The 25,857-nt window shown below is 33.7% G+C and overlaps 1 protein-coding gene and 2 non-coding genes across 3 annotated transcripts in view; 2 read left to right on the top strand and 1 right to left on the bottom strand.

The window, feature by feature from the left end:
• LOC106660793 (lachesin-like) overlaps nucleotides 1-25,857 on the top strand; it is a 329,309-nt gene that overhangs the window by 75,514 nt on the left and 227,938 nt on the right. The gene's annotated exons all lie outside the window — the stretch shown is intronic.
• On the bottom strand, nucleotides 16,297-16,369 carry Trnad-guc. Its single transcript has one exon. It is a non-coding gene; the product is annotated as a tRNA-Asp (tRNA).
• On the top strand, nucleotides 16,871-16,943 carry Trnae-uuc. Its single transcript has one exon. It is a non-coding gene; the product is annotated as a tRNA-Glu (tRNA).

Below are 25,857 nucleotides of genomic sequence, written 5' to 3' on the forward strand. Positions count from 1 at the left end.
ATGTGATTGATATCAGTATTCATATCACATATATATATATATATATATATATATGTTTTATCCAAATGTAGTTTAATTTAGCTCATTATAGCTTTTATATTTGTCTCAATATTATAATCTTGTTGGGGTTAGATTTTATTACTTAAATGAATAGATTTACAAATTCTTTACATGTCACTGGTTTATCCATTACGGCGATAAGCAAAGACCTCCCTTGAGTTTGGTGTGTTTTTATATAAATTAAAAAGAAAAAAAATTCAACTGGGTTATATATTTTTTTAACATGCGCCAGCACGTTTTCTCTATTTTTTGAACACGTGTAAAAAATTGACGAATGGTAACCTCTTATATTTATGAACAGATTCCTACACCTTCGTAATCTTTTTTCATGTATCGTCGACGGGATTTTTTTAAAAATTCAGATGGGAATCCAGATGGGAGTACCATAACTTTAGAACACCTCTCAAATTGACGGCTCTTGGGTTTTTGAAAATATGAATAATTTAAAGAAATTTGCTGGAATTGTTTATAAAACGTTTTCCTCATGAAGTGAACATAATAATCGTAAAAAACTTTAAACATAACCGTTTCTCCTAATAAGAATAAATCCAATTGCTTACTTGAATGAATCCTATATCACAAACGTACCTAACAATTATTTAAACAATTAAAATGTTAATTTTATTTTGTCTTATGAACCATAGATTAATAAATTTTTCAAATTGAAAACCCGGCTGCCGAATAAATACATGAGTACATTTCCGTTTAGAAACATTTACAGAAAACTTCATTCATTTATTAATGTATTGGAAAAAATCCTTGAGCCATCAATTTAGGAGGTGTCCCAACGTTGTAGTTCAAATTCTTCGTCGAAAAAATCTACTTTCAGAGAAAACAAAATAAAAATTGTGGATCTCATTTGAAATTTTCTTGTTATTGAAGAAATTGTTTGTAAGCAATTTACAATGTATAACTAATACGTATCCGTACTATTATTGTAAAGTTTAGTAAACTTAGTTGAACAGCAAATAAAATATGTAAATAAAAATATTGACAATTCATCATGTCATTCCTTGGCCTCATAGTCAGAGGGCATACTATATGAGGATTATGCTTCAGGCTAATTCTTTCTTACGATTTTAGTCCGTTGAGTGATGAGTGAATAAACTATGTGTTGACGAGAAACATAGAGTATTCCACTACCCTATTTGAGCAGATGGTACGAATTTAGGAAAGAATTTATTTTGCGTGTAGAAATGTGTGGTGATTAGTGACCGTTAATCGATATTTATTTAGAAATCGTGCGATGCGGTCTGGTGTGATGTAGGTTTCAGAAAAACATTTTCTTTATCGTGCCAACGTTTCGATCTTTTATTGAGATCATCTTCAGGGCCTGGGATTTACAAACATTGTTTACATATTACAATACATATCACGGCACGCAAGAATGGCACAATTACACAGAAGACAAACACTTTGAGTGAGTAGAAATACTTTGATTGAATCTATAAAATATATCTTGCATTGTATAAATTCACTTTTCCATATCCAAAATGTAATTGTAATATGTAAACAATGTTTGTAAATACTAGGCCCTGAAGATGATCTCAATAAAGATCGAAACGTTAGCACGATAAAGAAAATGTTTTTCTGAAACCTACATCACACCAGACCCCATCTCACGATTTCTAAATAAAAATTTATTTTGCATTGGAGTTTAAATTAATCGTGTTGCCGAGGGCGGACAGTCTGGACCTACCTCAAGTACGGTTGGGAAAGAGGAGGGTCAAAGAAAGACAAATCTGTATCAAGGACTATAAATATGGAATTTTAACATGCCTATTCATTTTCAGTATTAGAAAGTTCGACCACTTTTTCATTCATGAACACTCTGGAACAAGGTGTGGTCTTGAAGACGAAAGCAAATCCAGTTGTTACTGCCAAGCTTTCGACCTATTTTAAGGTCATCATCAGGGAAAAACAATCTTAAATATGTCTATAATTTGACATATTTAACTTTTTTAAAGCCGATGTCAAATTTCTTGGAATACTTACTAAGTCCGAACACTGCCAAAGACTGTCTATGTCAACATAAGGGCTGGAAGAAACGTAAGAGGATTCTCTATCTTTTTCTATCTCTTCCTATGTGAAAGAAAGGTCCACGAGACCTAACTTTACGTGATTAAATAAAACGTTTAATCAATCAATCAATCTCGGACTTGAGAGCAACTACTGCCCATTTTTCCGCGATTCGTCAAAGGTCAATGGTCACTTTTACTTTAACATACGATGTGCTTTTTACAAATACAGCTAAACACTTACCTATTTTGATCTACTAGAAGTGATTCGGTTTCTCACGTCTTTCAATGTTGGGTCTGCAGAAGACGGGAGTTTACAGAGCATCTTTGTAGATGAAGCTAAAAGAGAAAAATGATCAGAAACGTACAAAATACATGTTTAAAAGTACACAGACCCCGAGAGAAACTCTCACAAAAAGCCTGAAAGTGGATAGTTAGTTACTACATATTGGTCCTACTTTGATGGACCAGGTGGAAAAGGGACTTAAGTCACCACTTAAAATACTTCCGTCAATTTGAACGGCTTATTCTTTTTATCAAAACGAGAAGAGATGATCTCGACACCGTACTACCAAGTAAAATTTTAACGTTTTAACGTTAGGACGTGAATTGAATTGTTAAACATAAATATGGTTTTACACATGAACATTAATGAACGTCCACAATCTCACTCGTAACCAAAACATAGTACATAAGCATGATTTGAAACGTTATTCTAAACTGCGTTCACAGTCAGAAACGGTCAGTCGATGCAGCGAAATTTGTTGTTCTTTTGGTGAGTTCTGTTACCTTAACTAACATTTATGCAGCGACAAGAAACGTCCGATTACTGTATGCTATTTAAATAAAAATTTATTTTGGAAAACAAGGTATCAATTTTAACTTAACAAGGAAAATGAGCGACTGAAAGATAGGTAAATGATAAAATAATAAAACGTAGAGTGTAAAATAAAATGATAGACTATTGTATGTTATGCTAAAAAGTTATTAATTCACAAACAAATTTATCAACTTGGTATGTTTGTATATGTTCTCTCTGTTTTCCATTTTACAAGTCAAATTCAAACTGACGCAATAGGTTATTTTTCACTTATATACATAAAAAAAGCTCTTATAAACCAAATTTCCAATCTGCGTACATACATTTGAGATGTATGTGAAAAACATGTGAAACCTGAAAAAATCAGTTATAAAAAAAACTTATTTCATTCATTAAATTCGTTAAAAAATATTAATATTTGATTGTTTCCGAAAGGTTACAATAAAAAAACGTGTTTATCTATTCACGGGGAAAACAAATAATTATAAATTTGCTTACTGGCAAAGAAAAACGTGGCAGTAATTAGATTAAACTCCAACCAATCCTGTTGTTTCGGTCATAAGGGATGAGCTTTAAGCCGTAATCATATTGTTCATTATTTAATAAATGAAATTAATGCATTCGGCCAAAAGTGTTTTACTAACTCTCGCTTTATAAATATTAGCTCTTGTTGATGAGACCTCACACCGAAATATTCGCTATTAAAGTCCACAGATGGAAACGATTCCCAATCGAATTTCAATAGGAGAATCATTTCGTAAAATTCTAAACAAGTTCTAGCTAATAAGTCTTAACTTTTGCGCTCATTTAGACAAATTTTGATTTAATAAGAAATCATCCCAACACTGTTCTATGTTGCAAAACTTTATAACTTGTACGCCATGAATTATGTTATACTAGTACAGTTGGTAAAACGAGAGAAAGTGAGTCATAAGAGGGAAAAGAACAAAAGAGAAGTAGAAGAGACAGGGAGAGATAGAGGGAGGGGGAGAGAGAGAGAGAAAGAGAGAAGGAGTGAGCGCGAGGGGCATAGTGTTGAAAGTGAAAAAGAAAATGTAACTGTCAGAGAAATACACATTACTCTGGGCTGTTAAACTGTATAACGAGTACGCGTGAATTACATTTTATACTAGTAAAGTTGGAAAAGTAACAGAGAGTGAGTGAGAAGAGGAAGAAGTACAAAAGGAAAAAGGAGTGAGAGGGAGCGTGTTGGGGTGGGAGAGAGGGAGAGAAAGAGCGTGAGAAAAAGACAGAATGAGGGCGAGAGACAGAGAATTAACATAGTAAAAGAAAATACGAAGGGCAGGGAAACACACAACACTGTTCTGTGCTGCAAAACTGTATAACTAGTACGCCGTGAATAACAGTATACTAGTACAGTTGGTAAAGCCACGGGGGGCTTACAAAAGAAGAAGAACGAAAAGGAATGAGAGGAAGAGTAAGGTAGAAAGAAAGGAAGAGAGTGAGAGAGAGAGTGTGAGAGAGAGTGTGAGAGAGAGTGAGTAGGATAAAGAAAGGTTGAGAGAAAGAGAGGAAAAGAAAATGTAAAAGTCATGGAAATACACAACATTGTTCTGTGTTGCTAAACTGTATAACTAGTACGCCGTGAATTACAGTTTACACTAGTACAATTGGTTAAGCCACTGGGAGTGATTTATAGGAGGAAGATTAAAAAAATTAAGAAGGAGTGTGAGAAAGAGAGAGTGAGAGAATGAGTGAGAGAGAGAGTGGGAAAAAGAAAGGTTGAGAGAAAGTGGTGGAGAGTTGAATGAGGAAAAAAAATGTAAAAGTCATCATAAGAAGGAGAGTGAGAAAGAGGGAGCGAGAGGATGAGAGTGAGTGAGAGAGAATGGGAGGGGGAGAGAGAGAGAGCGAGTGAGAGAGGGTGTGGGTGGAGAGAGATTGTGAGAAGGGTGAAGGAGTGGGAGAGGGAGCAGGAGAAAAAGAGAGAAAAAAAAGAGAACAAATAATTCTAATTGAATTTTTTTTTAAATCGAACAACCGATGTTTAAAATTTACTAGAAAACGGTGTCTAAATCAATGGAATATTCAATTCAATTTGTGTTCTGTCACTTAGTATTGGTATTCGTCGGGGTGTCAGCTTGGAACAAGCACTGAGACTGAATTGGATATAAATTGAATAATCATAAATGTATAAATGTATTTAAACTGTAAAAGTGTACTCATATTTATTGAAATCTTGTAAAAAATGTGAACATTCTGATAATGTGAAAAATATTTTCCCAACCTTCGAGAAAATCGTTGATATAATTTTCCAAAGAATAATTTTTACGTGATCAACCCTTTATTTTGAAGACATTTATACCAGTTTTAAATTTCGATTATACTTGTCTTCGAAATATTAATATTTTACGGTTTAATTTAAATTAGGGATATTTAACACTTTCTTATGATCAAAAAAATATTGTTTTATGTGTATTTTTTTTAATTCAATTTAATTTTTGATTAGCGTTCTATCCTTTATTACCATAAAGTCTTTCTCTCATATCACTAACTCGTTCCCAATTTCACATTAGATTAGTTTTATTCAATTAGTTCGTCCTTCGTGCTTATTAAGCGTAAGGAATCGTGCTGAACTGGGGAGGCCGCATGTTCTCTTTACAACCCCCTCTGCTAACCTATTGACCGGCAACACCGAAAGGTTATCGGGATAATAGCATAAAATCACCCCTTTGATTATCAGCTTCAATTCATATAGGTGCACTTTGAAATTACGGTTAGCGTTTTCCGCCAGTTCCAACAGATCGTTTCGGCCGTGTCGCGGAACGTACCGGACTACATTTCCATTTAAAAGGGCAGTGAAATTTTCGTGCGATGAGCGTTAATGGAAGTTTGACGCAAAATATCTCTGGTCGGCCTGACTTCGTGATATTATCTTCCGCTGAAATCGCTCTTAAGCTATAAAACACCATGCATAACAACTACAAAAATTCACAAGCCTATTTTTACCTCTAAATATTTTAATATAATTCAAAATAATTTCAGTCCTCTATATCCTCGTCCGCAGATTTTTCCCCACCAGCTTAGGCATTTTTCTAAAACAAATCTTTATCACACGATCCATGATGATACAACAAACTTTATATATTTTTGGAAGGGTAGTTTTTTTCGAAGACTGAAAAATTCATGTGGTTCTGTGTCCGTCTATTCTTGCCGGTTTAGAAAAGTGATTCGTGTACATCAGTTCAATATGACTTATTCGTAGACAAACCAAAATGTTCAATTATGAAATTTTTCATTATTACATATACTATGGTTTTATTGTTATTAGCTAGAGACAGAACAGATTGTGAGATTTTGTAGTCCGTGGGTGATGTATATGTAGTTCGGTCGTTTCCGTTTATACTGGTCCGCCCGTCTTCGCTTTTTAAATTACAAGAATAACACCACATGGTAAAACATGATAATAGGAAATAACCAAACTACAGTAAAAGAAAACGTACTATGAAAAAATTATTTCCAAGATCTTCCAGATCCGATCAAATAAAGTACAGAAAAGAAACTTGCCAATATAAAATTTTCAAAGTACCTTTTTCTTTTTTCCTTCTGCTATCATCGGGCAAAGATGTTCATGTGCTATTGATTGATTCGAACTGCTTTCTTCCTCTGCTCGGCCGACCAGTCCACCTATTTTCCTACTCTGTTTGAATTTGTGACATAGCCACCACAATGAGTTTGCCTAATTTTCCTTCGATTTTACCCTGAAGGGTTACTCGTGCAAATTAATATTTATTTCCGCTAATTATGCACCCAAGACAGCTCGTTCCTTGATGTGAGAAAATAATAATATATTTATTTTCGTTTCTTCTAGTGTTGCTGTATTCCTCATTTATCTTCTTCAGAAATTGTAAACATCAAACGATCGTCCAAATTTGAAAACGCTCTACTTAATTGATGGTCTGCTAATATATTCTTAAACTTTAAGTCTTTCCATGTGTACTAGTATGTATCATAATTACCATTAAGGGAATGAGGGAATGTTGAGTACTCGTTGTCCTACTTGAGTAATAATCTGTATTTAGATGCACATAATCTTGGAAGACCTAAGGAATATTGTAAAAAGAATCTATGGAAAACGATTTTTAGAATTAGAGTAACGACCACTTTTTCTCATCATATTTAAGTTGATGACCTAATGATGACCTTAAAATAGGTTGAGAGCATGGAATTAGCAACTAAATTTGCTTTCTTCTTCTTCAAGACTACTTTGATCCAGAGTGTATGTAAGACAATTTTTGTGCGAACCGGCCAAGCAAAATTTCCAAACCTTTTCTCTACAGCGACCTGTATAGGTCTACAGCGGAAACCCTATTATAGCTACACTTTGAAATGTTAACCGACATTGGGTGTAATGTACTCGGGCCTACCTACACTCGCGTGTTTTAATTAGTCCTAATTGTTTCGGCATTACGTCATATTCAGTCTGTCATTTGCAGTAGATGTTCAAGTTGTTGGGTTGGTCATAGGTGTTTTGCCTGTTTTGGTTATTATTTGTGTGCTGCTAGATTTTAGATTTTTCTTTTAATTGTTTAATTATTGTTTTCTTCTGAACGGTTACGTTTTTGTTACGTAGCGTTTTTAGTGGTGTAAACGTAGTGTGTGAATGTTGAGTATTCGTTGTCCTATTTGAGTTCAATTTCATAGCTTAAACTACTTTAAAACAAACTCAGAAAATTAGGGCTTATTGGACTTAGTTCATATTTGTAGATGTATTGTCTGATATTTTTAAACCTACTTTGCTTTTTCAAAAGTTTTTTTGTTTTTTTTTTGGTGGTGTTCTATGTACTTTTATCAGACGAACACGTATTTAATTATTTCTTTTTTAGCAAGTATCTGATTTCTGTGGCCATTATTGAATTTTTTATTTTTTTGGAATCCATCTAAACAAGAAGTAGCATTGCATTAAAAATAGTTAGTAATTTTTTTCGTAAAATAATAATTTATTTCTTCCAACCCTCCTAATAATTAAATTCACTAATTTCGTGGTCCGTTTGACCAATTAATATATTACAATTAATCAAGGTTTTTAGTTGAGATAAAAAAGTCAATGGCACGAGCGGGATTCGAACCCACGATCTTCGGCTAGATACGCCGCTTCTCTACCACTTCAGCAATCGTGAACTCGATCCACTGGGACACTAACTTCCCATCTCAACCCCACCTTTTGAATTTTTCCTCCTTTTTGCCATTTTTCAAATGTCCTCTTAATAATTTTTTGGGAAGTAATGTGTTATCGTCTCGTAATGCTTTAATGTAATAATTTTGCATGCAAACGAGAAGTGTATTTGGCTGGAAGGAAATATTTTCCAAGTTTACCGTTACGGTTTACCCAAGCTCCAATTGCGTTTTCGGTTTAGATTTACCAAGTATGTGAGAACGTATTGAATTATTTTAATAGCATAACATTAAATGGGTAATTTGATAGCCGACACTAGAGGGTGTAGAGCGTCAATTGATCGGTATCAATTCAAAGCATGCAGGATTTAATCAATCTTTCGATTATGCGATTGCCGCTCTTGTGAATGAGCTGATATTGCTAGTTATCGGTAGTCTTACTTATTTCTTTCGTTCTAAAATGCTTTAGAAACGTTGTTTTGACGTCTATCGTGATTCAGAGACAACCAGATCCTTTGTAAAGAATTCAATTTGTTTTTAATTTTAGGTTTTACCTTCAGCGTAAACAACACATGCTATGTAACATGTCAGTGTGATAACTGTTGTACAAGGTCAGAATACTTCGGATTTAGTATCTGCCTTTTTGCCAGGTTTTTATGAATACTATAAGAATTTTCTTGCCGTTGTTGAAACAATCTAGAATCTATCAATAAAGCATGGATTATATATACATAGTATTTTTGTATGATCTCAATTGCACTAATAATTAAAAGTTGAAATTTATTTATTAACAATTTTGCAATGAAAATAAATAGCATAAGATATCTACAAGTCTTTCATTTTGAGTTTGTTTCGCGTAAAAACTTGGTGCAGGCCGGTGCATAAAATTGCATAGTATTTGCTGCCTTTTTCTATCAGACATCTGACTTTATATTATTTTGTAAAATTAAACAATATGCTTTGCCGTTTACGGTATGTTGCTGAGAAATTATTCAGTTTTGCTTTCGCTGAACTCGAGCAGAGGATTTGCAGCATTTTAGCAGTCTAGTAAAAACGTAAACTCAACATGGAAGTTAGTAAAAGAAATAAGAGATAAAAACTCATCCTGCACCTGTGTTTCCATCAACGGTCCTTATTAGCCGCAATAACAAGGAAGGCTTCTTGTCCCCTATCTTAAACTAAGGTGATTTACTGATTGTGTTTCTTGTGGTAGGTGACATGTTACATCAATAAAAGGAGTTTTAGACCATTTAGATAAGCAATCAGAAATTAATTCAGCAACACTTGGTTTAAGGTTTTGAAGAACATATACAAATCTGCGGTGAATTGTGAACAAAGAATTGCACCTCCATTTTCATGAACCACGTTTTGACATTCCTTCGCAAAATTTGATATGATTTTTTATATCACCGATCTTCATTGACATGGTCAGGCCGTACTTATAAGATGTTCCGGTGTAATTTATATATTTTTAGGAACCCCGTACAATGTTTTGCACCTCGTGTATTCTTTTCTAGTAATCTTTGCAGTTGCAGCTTAAGCTGTACATTGTTGTACAATACAGGTTTTCCCAGCCCTTTGAACTGTATTAATTTTTAAATCAACACTGATAACTTTACTGGGTCTGTCTATTCTTGGTGGTTTGCTTTTCACTCATATGTCATTTTCTCATTTGATGGGATCTTACAAATTATCAAAATAAATCAAAAATTAAGCTTTTAGTTGAGATAAAAAAGTCAGTGTAACGAGCGGGATTCGAACCCACGATCTTCGGCTAGATACGCCGCTGGTCTACCACTTGATCTATCGTGACCTGAGGTAGAGCCGGGGTAGTGGTAGAGCAGCTGCCTATCTAGTCGAAGATGTTGGGTTCGAATCCCGCTCGTGGCACTGATTTTTTTTTTTATCTCAACTAAATACCTTAATTAAAAGAAGAAAGATATTAATTGGTCAAGCCGACCACGAAACCAATGAATAAATAAAATAGAACATAAGCAATGAAAAAAGATATAATTTAACAGGCCAATAAGGTGCTCAGAGGGAGGGGGCAAAAGGTGTAAGATGTAAACAGGAAGGGTCTTGAATTAGCAGCCAGACTGAAAATACAGTATTGAGAAGAGCCAAGCTGTTTTTGCTAATTAGTGGAATCTATATATTTATTTAAAAAAGACGTTCCAGGCCTCGAGACGTGAGCCTTCTTTTTTACTTTGCCTTTTACAGTAGTTGGTTTTGTAATTTTTGATAAATTGTTATTCGCAATTTATTTTGGGGTTTAAAACCAAAAGAGGAAGTTTATTTTATTTTATATTATTATTTTCAAAGAATATCTGAATCATTTTGTTTTCGCTTTTTGAATTATAATAATCCATTATTTTAAAGGGAATTATTTTTTTTTGTTCTTCCGTTTGTGAAACAAGCATGCTTTGGCTACATGTTGTCAGTGAGAAACTGTTTTGAAAAGTCCTGTTTCCACAACACGCGATTTACACTTGCTGGTTAACAAACCCCTACATTTTTGAGTTTTTATTTTAGTAACTTTATTTTTTCCAGATTTAAAACAAAAGAAAAAACAAAATAAATTTATTTAACATTTCCTACACAAAATTAATCTGTGTAACGAATAAAGTTTGTTGTTGTTTATAACTGTTTGAAATGATCAATAACTTCCATACTAACAAGAAAAACACAAAATTAATTATTATTTTAGCCGAATTTACAAAAAATAAAATAAAAATAAAACTTACTAATTCACAATTATCGAGTAAAAACTTGTATAAAGAAAGTTTTATTTAAAAACGCCAATTAATCCCTCAGTTTGAAAAATGAATAAGACTTTGTGGATTTATTGAAAGAGGGGATTAAAATGTAAATTTTTCCACGAGTTCATGAATATTAGAATGTAACGAAAAACAAATATTAAAAATTGTCATTTTCACACACACAAAAATAAACAAACGAAAATGTAGATTTCAGATAAATTTTGTTGATGAATATTTTGGTCCAACTGATACAATATCAAAATCACTTTGGAAATGTTTCGGCAAGATATGTGTCTTTTTTACATCCTATTGTGAAATAAGTCCATTGTGTTTTTTAATAATTCAATTTTATCCCTACTCTATTTTGAAGCAATTAAGTTATTACATTTTCAGTACTCAGTCTGAAAAATGGTTAGTTAAATTGTTTTTTTAAATGATAATTTAAAATAGTGCATTTTCGTCACTTGATGCGAAAAAGAAAAGATTAATAATTCAGCGTAAACAATAGATCATATAAATATTAGTCATTAAATAATAGAGTTTATTTAAACTTCAATGTTATTTTAACTTACTGGCAGAAAATTATAAGGTCTCAATTACGAAAACAAATTATTATTTTAAATAAATGGCCAAATTTCTTGTTTGGGTGAATAATTATAAATAAAAATACTTTCATGAAGCTTTGTCAGATCCAAACACAAAGATAGATTTTATTTTCCTGCTAAACCTGTCTTATGTTTTAAAGTGGAAAATTATTTGCTGTTGTATTTTGTTTTTCTTCTCAGTGGTGGCCGTGGTTAGGGCGTCCGACTCGTATTTGTAACGCTAGCGGTACTGGGTTCGAATCCCGGCGTAGCTCGTGATTTATTTAATTGAAAATATGAAAAATACATTGAAAAGTGATTTGACTCTTCGTCAGCGAAACCCAGTAGGACGTTAAATCCTTTTGTAAGGTTGACTTTACCTTTTATTAACGCGAAGGGAGAACCAAAACTCAGACTGCTAGGAAAAAGTAATTACTCTCAATTATGTCTACATCCACTCACAAAGGAACCAATAACACTATATTTATAATAGAATTTTTTCAGTACTTCTTAAATGCCTTTTTTTAACTCTTAAATGATGTTAACCAAATAAAATTGCAAAATTATATGTTAGATCAAAAATATTCCTCATTTTATTTAATTTGTATATCATTTAATCAGCAAAATTATTACATTTTTTATTAATTAAATTTATTTATTAAAACTGGTCTTATTAGACCAACCATTAATTTTACAATAATATTATAGAATAAATAAATGTTTGCATTCTTATAAACCCATTGGTACAATAAGATTTACATTTCACTATTCATTTTTAACTACACAAGTTCAGTCATCTTCTGACCGTGTTTCGTTTATGTAAGAGTTTGGTCGCTTCTACATTCTCGGGCTGGCTGAGGCGAGCCTGGTGTTTGGCGGCAAATCTTTGTATTTCCGCCGTGACCTCAGGGATCTTAAGATCCCTATGTAACTTTATTCCTTACATACCAAGGTGCATTGACCATGTTACATAAGATTTCATTTTGGAGTGTTTGTATGATTTCGATATTGCTGTGTTTGGTACAATCCCATAGTTGAATACCATATGTCTACATTGACTTTATGACTTGTTTATATAATAATATTTTATTTTGTATAGCAAGGTTGGAGCCACGTCCTATTAATCAGTATACTTGTCTATACTTTAAACCTATTTCTGTCCTTTTTTTCTTCACTTGTTCTTTTCATCTCAGCTTGACATCTGAGGTCATTCCCAGATATTTAGCTGTATCGCTGTGTGGTATAGGAGTTCCATCGATTGTGAGCGACGGAACATGGTCCACTTTTTTGTTTGAAAAGATTAGATGAACTGATTTAGATTGATTTTCCATTTTTTGTCCATTCGTTTATCTTATTACATGAATTTTGGAGGATTTTGGTTGAATGGGTGATAGTCGGTCCTAGTAATACGCTGTGTTATCTGCAAACGTTGCAGTTTTTACTCCTTCTATTTTTGGAAAATCACTGGTGTATAACAAGTAAAGCAGTGGACCTGATATGCTACCTTGTGGCACTCTTGCATTTATTGTTTTTAATTTTGAATATTGAACTTCTTGTTTGACTCTAAACAGTCTGTCAGTTAGGTCGGAACTGATAATATCGACATACTGCTTTGGTAGCATCGCTTTTAGTTTATTGATGAGTCCTTCGTGCCAGACTTGTCAAAAGCTTGTGAGACATCAAGGAAGATAGCAGAACAAATTTGTTTTTCTTCAAGAGATTTTTCTATTACGTCCGTTACTCGGTGAATTTGATCTATCGTTGAATGTCTTGTTCGGAATCCAAATAGGTGGTCAGGGATGATTTTTTTTTCTACAATGGATTTTATTCGTTTTCATAATAATTTTTCGAAGAGTTTAGACACTGTCGGTAGTAGCGATATTGATCTATATGATTTGACCTCGTTCGCCGGTTTTCCTTTTTTATTTATCATAAGGACTTCTGCGAATTTCCAAATGCTTGGTACATATTTCAGTCTGGTTGCAGCATTAAATAGGTATGTTAGTTTAACTATACCATTTTTTGGCAATTGTTTTAGTATTTCTCCAGTGATAAGATAATATCCTGGAGTCTTTTTAGCAGGTAAATTTTTAATTTCTTGGGCTACTTCTTTAGGTAAATCTAGCTTTATATTTTCTTCTTGTGGAGTGGTTGTTGCTTCAAGTAAGCTGCCATTGATGTTTTTATTTGGTTTGAAGATTTCAGCAAGGTGAAGATTTCAGCAACTAGCAAACAATTCGGCTTTTTCTCTGCTGTCTTTCGCCCATATACTATCCTCTTTTTTTAATGGAGGAATTTGGGAGATTGGTGTTTTAATTTTTTTATGGCCTTCCCCAGCGATTAATCAGTGGCTCTGCCTGATGTTAGATCTTCTAGATAATTTCTGATTGAGCCGTCATGTAATTTTTTTAGCTTCCGTTTAAGTTTTTGAGCCACATTGTTAAGAATGTTTTTGTCTGCAGGGTCTCTTGCTTGTTGCCATCTTCTCCTAGCCTTTCTTTTCTGATTTATTAGTTCTTTAATTTCCTTGGTGTAGTTGAAGCAAATTGTTTTATGGATAGTCTAATTACACCATGCTGAAGTCTGAATGATTGAGGTGAACATTTTTTTTAAATTATATAATCTGCTCAGAGGTTTTATTTTATCGTTGTTTATGCAACGTGGTCGTAATTATCTTTTAACTTCCAGAAAATATATGACTTGTAAATCCTGAAAAGGCAGAGAAAATCTTTTCTCGGGTCTGCTGAACGTGGGAAAGCACCGGTGTAATATAAAGTACTGTATGAGGGATGCTGCGGTTTTGGAACTACATCTCTTTTCGACAATTTTATTTGCCACCTCTATATTAATGGGATAAAATAAAATTGATTTCTCCACGACTTTGCATTATTACAATGAAAATAGAAAGGGACTTCATGGTTCTGTATGATTAACTCCGTAAATAATTGTTAAGCGGTGGGAAAGTGTTAGAATCGAAAGTAATATTTGCACAGTAAAGGGCTAATACCTGTGGATTTTTGTTAAAATTTAATATATTTGCTCTTTGAGATAAGGCCGTATTCGTTGGGCGAAAAGGTTTCAGCCGTTTAACGTTCAACGGGAATCTGTATTTTATGAATATAGGATATTGATTCAGAAGAGAGCCAAGTGTGTTTGTGTACAAGGCAGCGTTGGCTGAAGGGATTGTCCAAGAAGGGCTTTTATTCTCTGCACTCAAGGGCGCCCTTTAGGCGATACCCGCCCCCAGACCTAAAGGCAAACAGTGTGACAATTAGTCGGCTTTCATTACCCTCCCTTCTTCCCATTGTCTTCAAAACGTCGACAAAAACTTTCCCCTCAAACATCATAATAGGCGATGTTTTCCTTTCGGCAGCTCGTAAAAAATGACCTTATTAACGAGCTGTAGCGTGTTCGTATTTTCTTATTTAAACATTTTTCTTATGCACGAGTTAAGAAATGTAGTTGTTAAACAAACAAAACAACATCGTAAAAGATAGCAATGTTGCTACAATCTCAGATCAGGCTACTCTAGGTAATAGAACACCCTTAAGGTTTACTGTAGAATGAATAGTTGATATAGTTTGTAGTTTGAAGTATGATTTAATTTTGAAGTACTCTTAAAGATTCCGACAGATATTGTAAAGTTTTTACTCCATTACATTTTTTGCATAAAACATTTTATTAATTAGTACCTCAAAAAAAAAGTTTTTCTTTTCAGTCTTAGAAATATTGACCACTTTTTCACTTACGGACACTTGGTGGTCTTAAAGAAGAAAGTAAATTCAGTTGTTACTGACATATTTAATTTTCTTACAAGCAATCTCAAATTTCCTTGAAGACCGACTAGTGCCAACATTTCCAAGGAATTTGTTGTTAAAAATTGTTGGCTTGGCAACGTTGCGACGGAGTCGGTTTTCAAAGAAATATGAGATCTGTAAAAAAACTGAAATATATATTTTCACTGTATATTAACATTTATCATATGTACCATTACGGAAATGTGGGAATATTGAGTAATCCGATGCCATACTTGTGTCTGTATTTAGAAAAGAAGATATTTAAATATAAATGGTGTGTAGATTAAAAACTGCATGCATTGGTGTTGAAGTGTCCTAGACGCAGATAACCTCGGAGGACCTAAGGTATATTGCAAAAAGAAACTATGGAAAACCATTTTTCAGTAATGGAAGTAACGACCATTTATTCACTTACGAACATTCTGGATCAAAATGTGGTCTTGAAGAAGAAAGCAAATTCAGTTCTTACTGCGAAGCTTTCGACCTATTGTAAGGTCATCATCAGGGCAAAACCATTTCACATATGTCTATAGATTGATATATTTAATTTTCTTACAAGCAATCTCAAATTTCCTTAAATACCGACTCAGTCCCAACATTTACAAGGAATTTGCTGTTAAAAATTGTTGGCTTGGAAACGTTGGGGTAGGGTGGGTCTTCAAAGAAATTCGAGATATTCTGTAAAAAACTGAAACAAATATTTACACTGTATACCAGCATGTATCATAAGTACCATTACGGAAATGAGGGAGTATTGAGTAATCCGTTGTCCTAGTTAAGTAATAGTCTGTATTTAGGAAAGTACGGATTTAAATATAAACGGAAGTGTGAGTGCGTGTAGGTTAAAAACTGTATGCATCGGGGTTGAAATGTCCTAGATGCAGATAATCTCGGAGGATCTAAGGTATATTGCAAAAAGAAACTATGGAAAACCATTTTTCAGTATTGGAAGGATCGACCACTTTTCACTTACGAACACTCTGGATCAAGAAATGATCTTGTAGAAAAAATCGCCTGTAAATTTTTTAAAAATATTCATTAAATTCACTATTTTTCGTGGTACGCTTGACCAATTAATAACATTCAATTAACTAAGGTTATAAGTTGAGATAAAAAAGTCAGTGTCACGAGCGGGATTCGAACCCACGACCGTCGGCTTGACACGCCGCTACTCTACCACTTGAGCTATCGTCACTTCGATCCCCTCGGGCACCAACTTTCCATCTCAACCCCACCTTGTGAATTTTCCCTCCTTTTTGCTATTTTCAAATGTCGTGTAATCGGATTGGATTGTCGGCGACAAATGAAATGGCCGCGGAGAGCGTTAGTGAAGTATACTTCAATTTAATTCATTAAATTCACTATTTATTTAGAAATCGTGAGATGCGGTCTGGTGTAATGTAGGTTTCAGAAAAACATTTTCTTTATCGTGCCAACGTTTCGATCTTTATTGAGATCATCTTCAGGGCTCAAAGTGTTTGTCTTCTATGTAATTTTGTCATTCTTGCTTGTCGTGTCGAGAGTGCCCATTAAATTCACTATTTTTCGTGGTCCGCATGACCAATTAATAACATTCAATTAATTAAGGTTTTAAGTTGAGATAAAAAAGTCAGTGTCACGAGCGAAAAATGGCATAAAGGAGGGAAAATTCACAAGATGGGGTTGATATGGGAAGTTGCTGCCCGAGGAGATCGAAGTCACGATAGGTCAAGTGGTAGAGTAGCGGCGTTTCAAGTCGAAGGTCGTGGGTTCGAATCCCGCTCGTGACACTGACTTTTTTATCTCAACTTAAAACCTTAATTAATTGAATTTTTTAAATATGTCAACGTGTAGACATATTTAAGACAGATTTGCACTGATGATGACCTTAAAATAGGTCAAAAGCTTTGCAGTAACAACTGAATTTGCTTTTTCTTCAAGACAATACCTTGATCCCGAGTGTTCTTGCTTAAAAAAGTGAATATCAATTGAAAAACATTGATATCAATTTGATGAATTGAAGAATAAAATATATAACTAGGGATGATAGGTGCGGAATTGTCACCCCTACCCCTGGCAACCCATTGTATAAAACCTTATTTTAAAATTTTTTGAAAAAATAAAATAAAATTTAAAAAGTTATGAATAAACTTCATTTAATATTGAAGCGGTTATGTTAGATTAAATAACTTCTCCATTTCTACTGGCAAGTGAATAAAAAGTTTTCTAGGGAACTTCAACTTTTTGATAAACCATATATTCAAATTAAAATAAAACTTTTGTCTCCTCAAACTGAGTGTGGAATGCCTAATTTAATTTAAACAAATAATGTTGTTATAGTTTTTCCTTTTATATTATAAAGTTTAGAAAGAATAGTTTTCTGTTATATTACTCAGCGGATCTTATTAATCAGTCATTTACATTTGCAAATATGAACAATTTTTATTTATAAAGATGAATTAATATTAATTTTTATTAATAGTTTTTAGTATTTGAAGTTAGAAAACAACGGACAAACTCCCACTCATGATCTCTCTCTGTGCAGTAATTAATCATAAATAATTGAAACACATTTATTCAAGGGGAAGTTTTGTGAATCGTCAAACTTGGCATATCCTGGACAGCTTAATAAATAATAATTTAACCACGTACTTTCTCATTAAAACATGATTGGAGTTGATGTGTCTTTAAATAACAAAATTAACTCACATATTATTCATACATAGAAACTTTTGATTAATTTATACTTATTGTGATTTACATAAATACTATTTGGAACTGTTGTTTGAGGTTATAACACTAATAAATGTTGGTGGCAACTATTGTTTTTAAATAATCGTAAATATTATGTATTATTTAAAATATTTTAGGTATTATTTCATTTTATTAACGAGTGTAGAGTGTTTATTTCTTCATATTTAAACCTTTCTTATATCGTTCATGGTGGGTGTTTTCTGCCAATCGGAACATATGTGGGTCCGTATTCACTAGTAGGCTTTTGACGGTATTCATTAGTTCCGGCATCCCTCCATATTAAGTGAATTTTTGTGTGGAATATGTGAATCATTTGCGGTTCAACGTTTCTTTTATCCTCGACCTGAAGTGACCAGACAAATAGATGTAAATTTGGCACCTTTGATTGTACCATCAACTTAGTGCACGTTATCTCAGGTTACTATAAACATACTTATGGTATAGTTAAGTCGTATATATAATCTTGTCACTCTGTATGAATGACTCAATCTTTTTAAAACTTTTTTTATGAAGTAAAAAAGTATGCGTGTCTAGAAGAGACTGAATGAAAGAACATATGCTTTGTAACTGCGTTGCAATAACGGGTAAAATGGTATGCTACCTGGGAAAAAATATCCTAAACCACCTAAACATTATACCATGCCTCGAGAAATTTTTTTAACTTCATAGTAATTCTTTAGCTTAGTGCTTTTTAAAAGGTTTTATGTTATTTTTTGTTTTCAAAATTTGCGTTAAAATAAAGACTTAAATAAATCTTTCTCATGCGTTCGTTCTCTCTCTCTATTTCACTCTCATTCATTCATTTTCTCACACATTCAATCCTCATCTATTTATGTCACGATCCTTCATTTATCATCTATATTTTTCTAGTCATTACTTTTATATTGCTGGCGTGTGTTTTTAACATTTATCATTGTTGATCAATATGTCAATGTTTCAAAGTGAAAAATGATTTTTACCGTATCAAACTAATCTTAGCTGGTGTGCCACAGGGACGGATCTTGGAACCAATCCTTTCCACAACGTTCGCGGGCGACAGAATCTTCTTCACACATTCTAACGCTGACCTCATAACATAAGAATTCCAAGAACACCGGGACCCAACTTGTGCCCTCAGTGGCGTATCAAGTTAAATGTGTACGAGTACACATAAACCACGAGGAAAGCGAACTTACATGTAACTACTAGACTAAAAAGAGTCCTACTTGGGTCGAAATTTACCCTAAGCATTGAGCCCTTACTCATTAGACCGATTTGGACTTAAGTTGAGCTGCGGCGCTTGGAAAAATTATACAATATTTAAAAAATCCAGTCTTTTCAATCCAAGGATCCTCCGCCGCAAAGACTTCGTCATCCCATTTGTGGAAGAACTAGCCCGATTTCCACTCCAAGGTATCCACTAGCTCAATCTCTTTCCACAACAACTGACCATGCCGTCTACCCACGGAGATAACCGAGAACTCCAGCACTGTCTACTTCCTCTTTCAACCGCCCTATGGTCTCGTAGAGAATATCCTGTATATTATGCATGTACTTTACAATTTACACAATTTTAAATTCTACAGGGTAATAAATAAAAGAAAAATGATTATTCGGAAATCGTGAGATGCGGTCTGCTGTGATGTAGGTTTTAGCAAAACATTTTCTTTATCGTATCAACGTTTCGATCTCTATTGAGATCATCTTCAGCGCCTGGGATTTACACACATTGTTTAAATTTAACAAATACATGTAGGCTGTGGAAAAAAGTGAATTTATACAATGCAAAAAAATATTATATTATATTTAATCAAAGTATTTGTCACTCAAAGTCTTTGTTTTCTGCGTATTGTACCATTCTTGTGTGTCGTATTAAAAGTGCCAGTGAGATATTGCTGTTTTATGTTTATTAAGTTGGATTTTGAAGCGGTGGGGAAGGAAGTGGGTATAGAAAGATAATTTTATATGAGGAGTCTTTGAGATGAAAGGAGCCAACTCCTCATATAAAGATGTATCTGGTCCTGAGTTCGAATCCCGAAAAAGCCCATGGCTTTATAATTGAGAATAATTTATGAAAAAGTATGCAAGGTGGTTTGAAATCTCGTCTGCGGCACCCAACATGTAGTTTGACGTTAAACCTCCATACTGACAGGAATTTATTTATACTAAAGAAATAGCAACGCAACACGTGGTCTACAGGTTGGCCGTCCTCAAAAATAATTACAAGACGGTCTGGCGCTTCTTTGGGAACTGATGCTTAATTAGTATTGGACTTAATATTGCCAAATAGCCTCTGAATCACGTATTGGTCAAACATTTGGGAACATCGATTTTATTTGAGGTCCGCCTAGTTTTGCTGTCAAAGACCTTTCAATAATACTCAAACAAATAAAACACGATAAAGCAATTGACATTCTAAAACTGATTTTAAGAGGTATTACTTTGTAACAACAACCTCAAGAAATGGGCTAAGGAGTAAAAATTCGAAAATCCTCCTCCCTCATCTTTTGAGTGGCAATTAAACATATTTTTCATTTGCATATTTATTGTCAGGGACACTATAGTATCCCATTTGCTTTCATATTTATAGAGTTTATAAATCATCATTCATTGAATAAAGGGCTGAGGAAATTGTTGCCAGGCAACCCCGGCTACAATAAAGGAAGCTGGAGGCCAAGAAAATAAGCCGTCCATCCGTGTCTTAACATTAACATTACTCTTGAAAAAACCTGACAGGACGGGCTGCATTAAATTTCTATTGTTAAAAAATAAAATGAAGACAAAAAATCTATTGGTTTCAAAAGAAATCATTCATTCACTAGGTCATGTTGTAAAATACAAGAAGTAAATATTTTTAAATTTTTTTTCCAATATGATAGTTGTTCATTAGGTTTTTCTGAATTTGTGTTTTTAATGACAGAATTGTGAAGAACATGCTTTTAAAAAATATTGAAATTGTTTTGCCAAGAGGACATTAGAAGGGTTTCTACGGAGGAAGGGGTATGCGCCACTTAGAGACTCTTGAACCGGAAACCTTGGTAATGTCCTGCAACTGGAACCTAACCAATTACAAGTTGGGTGGAAGATCAACCTCGCGTTACGTTCAAATACAACAAAGCCCCCTTCAGGACAAAAGGGCTTGAGGCTCGACTTGAAATTTTCAACGAACTATTGTGTATCGTTGGTAACTTTACCATATCAATGCGACATTATTACCATTCGTGTCAAAATAAAGAAAAAATCTTTTGCCCCTTATCGACAAATTCCTACGAGTGAAAAACCTTCCATGATAAAATTTCGAATCAGTCAAATTGTTTTTTAAAAACTACCAAGTTTACAGTTGTACAAGATAGATATATCGTATTGTGCATAAGTAGAAGATATTTTTATGCCACCCAACTCCCCGCTGTACGTAAGGGAGACCACATACCAATCAACAACAGCCAGTAAACAATAATTCGTACATTCAATTTAGAAGATCTTACTACTCTTAACGACTTCCTTAACTTAAAAAAGGAAAATGAAGGGAAAGTAATAGTTCGCTCTAGGTCCTCTCGTGGAGGGAGTTTTGCGGAGCTTCTAAGAGTGAGTATCCAAGCCGAAGTTTAAATTCAGGATAACGCTTAATCCCAATAAATAACATATACACAGCAATAACATAAAAATTAAAAAAACAAGGTTAACTGACAATTCCCCACTCTTGCCCCAGTTTGGTTTTGACTTGATGAACAGTTCTTGCACAGTAGAAGAGAAACTTTAAAGGTTTCCGCGCTTTCATAAAAAGACAGTTTATCTTAAAGACATCTGTGATAAATACTGCCATCGTTTAAGCAGTCAACCAAGTAAATTCTCTTGAATCTGGAAACCAACGTAATTTTTTGTTATTTTTTAAGTGATCCAAATCTGGTTCTATTCACGATGCTTCGGCTGGGTCCTCAATGCTGGGAAGAAACTCGTGGGTTTGCCTTTCTTCGATTCTTCTGTTACGAGCTCTTGATCCTATCTGTGAAGTTGTCCAGGATCTCGTATTTACGCGCGTCTCAAAAACAATTTATATCTGGCTCATTCAAATTGAGAGTTTTCTCAATCTTTTAAATGTGTGATCAAAATTTTAGTTTAGAGGACATGGGTAGAGCAAAAGATAGTTCTTTTAGAGACTGAGTGAAAGCTGTAGTCAAGCTTTTGTCGATGTTACGATACACAAGAACAATTTATGACTCTTAGTCCTTAATATATTGGCAAGCCGAAAACTTTGAAAAAACTTGATGAGTGTTTTGCGAATTTTTATAAATGATAGATATTGGTTGAAATACAAAGTTAGTGTCACGAGCGGGATTTGAACCCACGACCTTCGCCTAAATACGCCGCTGCTCTACCACTTGAGCTATCGTGACTTTGATAACCTCCCATCTCAACCGAAGCTTTAGAATTTCCCTGCTTTTTGCCATTTTTCAATTCATAGATTACACGACATTTGAAAAATGGCAAAAAAGGAAGGAAATTAGAAAGGTTCGGTTGAGATGGGAAGTTGGTATGCGATGGATCGAGTGGTAGAGCCGTGGCGTATTTAACCGAAGATCGTGGGTTCTAATCCCACTCGTGACACTGGCTTTTTTATCTCAACCAAAACCTTACATAAGGATTAATTAATTGAAAGATGTTATTTGGTCAATCGGACCACAAAATCTAATGAATGTAATAAATTATAGAGTTAAAACGGCTAATAATTTATTTACTCTATGGTCTGTGGACCTAGCATTACCAAGGATTATATGTTTGTAAATTAGTGTTAAAACTGTCGTGAATTTGCTAAGTCTAATATATAGACTGTTCCTTCAAAACTAGAAAAAGGAATTTTTTCTCACTTCTGAACAAGGATCCTAAATGAAATAGGTAAAAATGTGTGATAATTGATTTATTTACAAGGCATTAGCAATATTAATATGTTTGTACTTGTGGTAAAACATTGGTGATTTTGGTAAATCTAGTAAACAGCCTGTTTCTTCAGAACTAGCATATTAATAAACTAAATGTGAAATTAATTGTTTATTTACTTTTTAGTTTGTGGACTTGCCATTGCCAGTGTTTATATAGCAGGGAATTAAAACGTTCGTGGCTTTAGAAAGTGTAGTTAATAGCCTGTCTCTTTAGAACCATAAGAAGGAACGTTTTGCATTTTTGAACAATGCTCATAAATAAAACAAGTGTGAATGGCCAATAATTAATTTACTTACTACAACATGAAAAACTGTAGCAATTTTGCTGTCTTCCTTCATTCCAAAAGCCGTCCCACCTACAAGACGTCAAATATATCTTGTTTAGCTTAACAAAATGCAAAACTCTAACAAAATTTTATCCTAAATTCTGCAACAGGTTCCTCAAAAATTATTATATTTTTCAAATACCTCTACAATCGAATATTTCTCCTTACCCATATTACTTATTCTGAAAATATTCGAATGCAACTTTTTTCCTAAAACGAGTTTTAAAAGCCTCAGCATATCGTAAAATTATTTTACGTCCAATCGTGACTAAAAAATTTGAAAAATTTCATTTTAACAATTTTTTAATCAAAATTTAACTCTTTTAAAATTTAATCAGTCTTTCTTTTGCTCTCGCTAGACCACAGTCCAGCAAGTGTTTCGCGTTGAAGACCGCGTATCACCGTACCAAAGAGCGATTCTTTTGGACCGAAAAGGAATACCACCGCGGGAGTAACGCAGGGCAATGTGTTTTGGATAACCTTCTTTATAATTTATGCCGCAGATGTCCTAACTACATGTACTACTCACTTTATATCCTCTGCCGATGACACAGTAGTACTATCCTCTTATCCGAGCCTATAGTTGCTTTGAAAAATCTGCCAAGCCATCATATAGAGCTGATTGGTGTGACAATAGAAAATAAAGATGGTTTGGGTACCTGGCCTGGGATCGCCATTGTTTATATTTATGTGGTGATGAGTGACCGTTAGTCGATGATTATTCAGAAATCGTGAGATGCGTTCTGGTGTGAGGTAGGTTTCAGAAGAACATTTTCTTTATCGTGCCAACGTTTCGATCCTTATTGAGATCATCTTGTCTGGGATTTACAAAAATAGTTTAAATTTAACAAATACATGTTGGAAGTGGAAAAAAGTGAAATTATACAATGCAATGCATGAAAACATACAACGGCATCTCGCAGTATTTCACAGTCACTGGCACTCTCAACACGACACGCAAGAATGGCAAATTACGCAGAAAACAAACCCTTTGAGTGAGAGAAATACTTTGCTTGAATATAAAAAAATATTTTTTGCATTGTATAAATTCACTTTTTTCCACATCCTACATGTATTTGTTAAATTTAAACAATGTTTGTAAATCCCAGGCCCAGAAGATGATCTCAATAAAGATCGAAACTTTGGCACGATAAAGAAAATATTTTTGTGAAACCTACTTCACACCAGACCGCATCCCACGATTTCTGATTAATTAATAATTGTTTATATTTTTGTAAATTACTTCAAAATCCGATTTCGTTTTACTTATTCTACTGAACAGCCCATCTCTTAAGAAGCAGAACAAATGTATTTTTCATTCATACAGAAAAGTGATAGAACTGTGAATCGCTAATAATTAATTCATTTTATGGTTTGTATTAATGGTATTGGCAAATTGTAATGTTTATCTAATCTACGTATAAACCTCTTCAAGTGAATAGCGGCCAATTTTAACGACTGGTTTTTGGTTTATGGTACTAATGTTTATATTTGTTACTACATAGGTCATAAACTCTTATTGATATAGTCGTGTGACCATCAATTATACATATTTAAATTTTTATTCCTCTGGGATCTTAGTGAACTTTAAAACGTTCTATATCGTTTTAACTTTTCAAAATGAAAACCAGATTGTAACAAAAGAATTTTTTCCTTCGTAAAGCAAGAATTTTTATATACAGAACAATTATTTTCTATTTAATACAGTTGTCTTAATAACTGGCTTTACAAAATATTAAAAAAATAAAAGAACATAAATAAAAATGGATGCTAAGTGTTTTAGAAAATTACCGGGTTCTATTGTAACGTCTAAGTAAACTTTTAAATCAGCAGTCAATCAATTGTTCAATCTTCCTGCAAAATTTTAATCCACTTCTTTTTCAATTCGCCATGATAAGCCAGATTATATATTGTACAAAAAAATTTCATATTTACAAGTCAAGTGAAATATGTCTCGTTGAGATGTGAAGGTTGTTGAACCTGCTGTGTACGACCTACGTAATTAAAATTTACAAGTTAATTAACTATAATTAACTAGTACCATTAAGTTTACAGTCTTTTTTTTATGTTTTATGGATTTTTATCTCTGGAAGATTAAAATCTCTTTTCTCATTGTCATAAATCATTACGCGGGTTTACTACTTCAAATCGACCCGTAGTAAGTCCTGGCTCTATGGATTATCTCGGCTGGCTGAACTCGACAATTGCAACTGATTTCACACCAGGATAGATAATCCGAGAAAGTACTGAAGACGGAGTAAAACTTACTTTCGCAACTACTCCTAGCTTAGATTAATTCGATTTCTACTGTTAATTGATACCTAGGTGCAATTTACAAGTTCATTTGATGTTGTTTCAACCAGTTTTCAAGGGGAATTTCTTTTGTACAATGGTCTCGTATGTATAAAAAATATTCACGTAATTTATCGTTTGATTTTTTGCCTATCTTTAATTCTAATAATCCAAACTCAAGTGCTATTACCTGTTCTCCGGCCCACAACGATTTAACGTTTATTGACAGTTTCCTTTCATTTTGGTTTGTTAGATGCGTTTCAATTTTTACCATTTTCCTTCCGTTTGTTGTAGTCACAGCGTTAGTGAAAGTATTTCGGCTAATTGCAAATACTACGATGAAGTTATTGCTGCAATCTCCGTTGAAAATCCGTGGAAAATTTCCAATCGCTCTATCAAAGCGCTGATTGGAATCT

This window comes from Cimex lectularius, unplaced genomic scaffold (genome assembly GCF_000648675.2).
Source record: "Cimex lectularius strain Harlan isolate CLEC.00 unplaced genomic scaffold, Clec_2.1 scaffold188, whole genome shotgun sequence".
NCBI classification, from domain to species: domain Eukaryota; kingdom Metazoa; phylum Arthropoda; class Insecta; order Hemiptera; family Cimicidae; genus Cimex; species Cimex lectularius.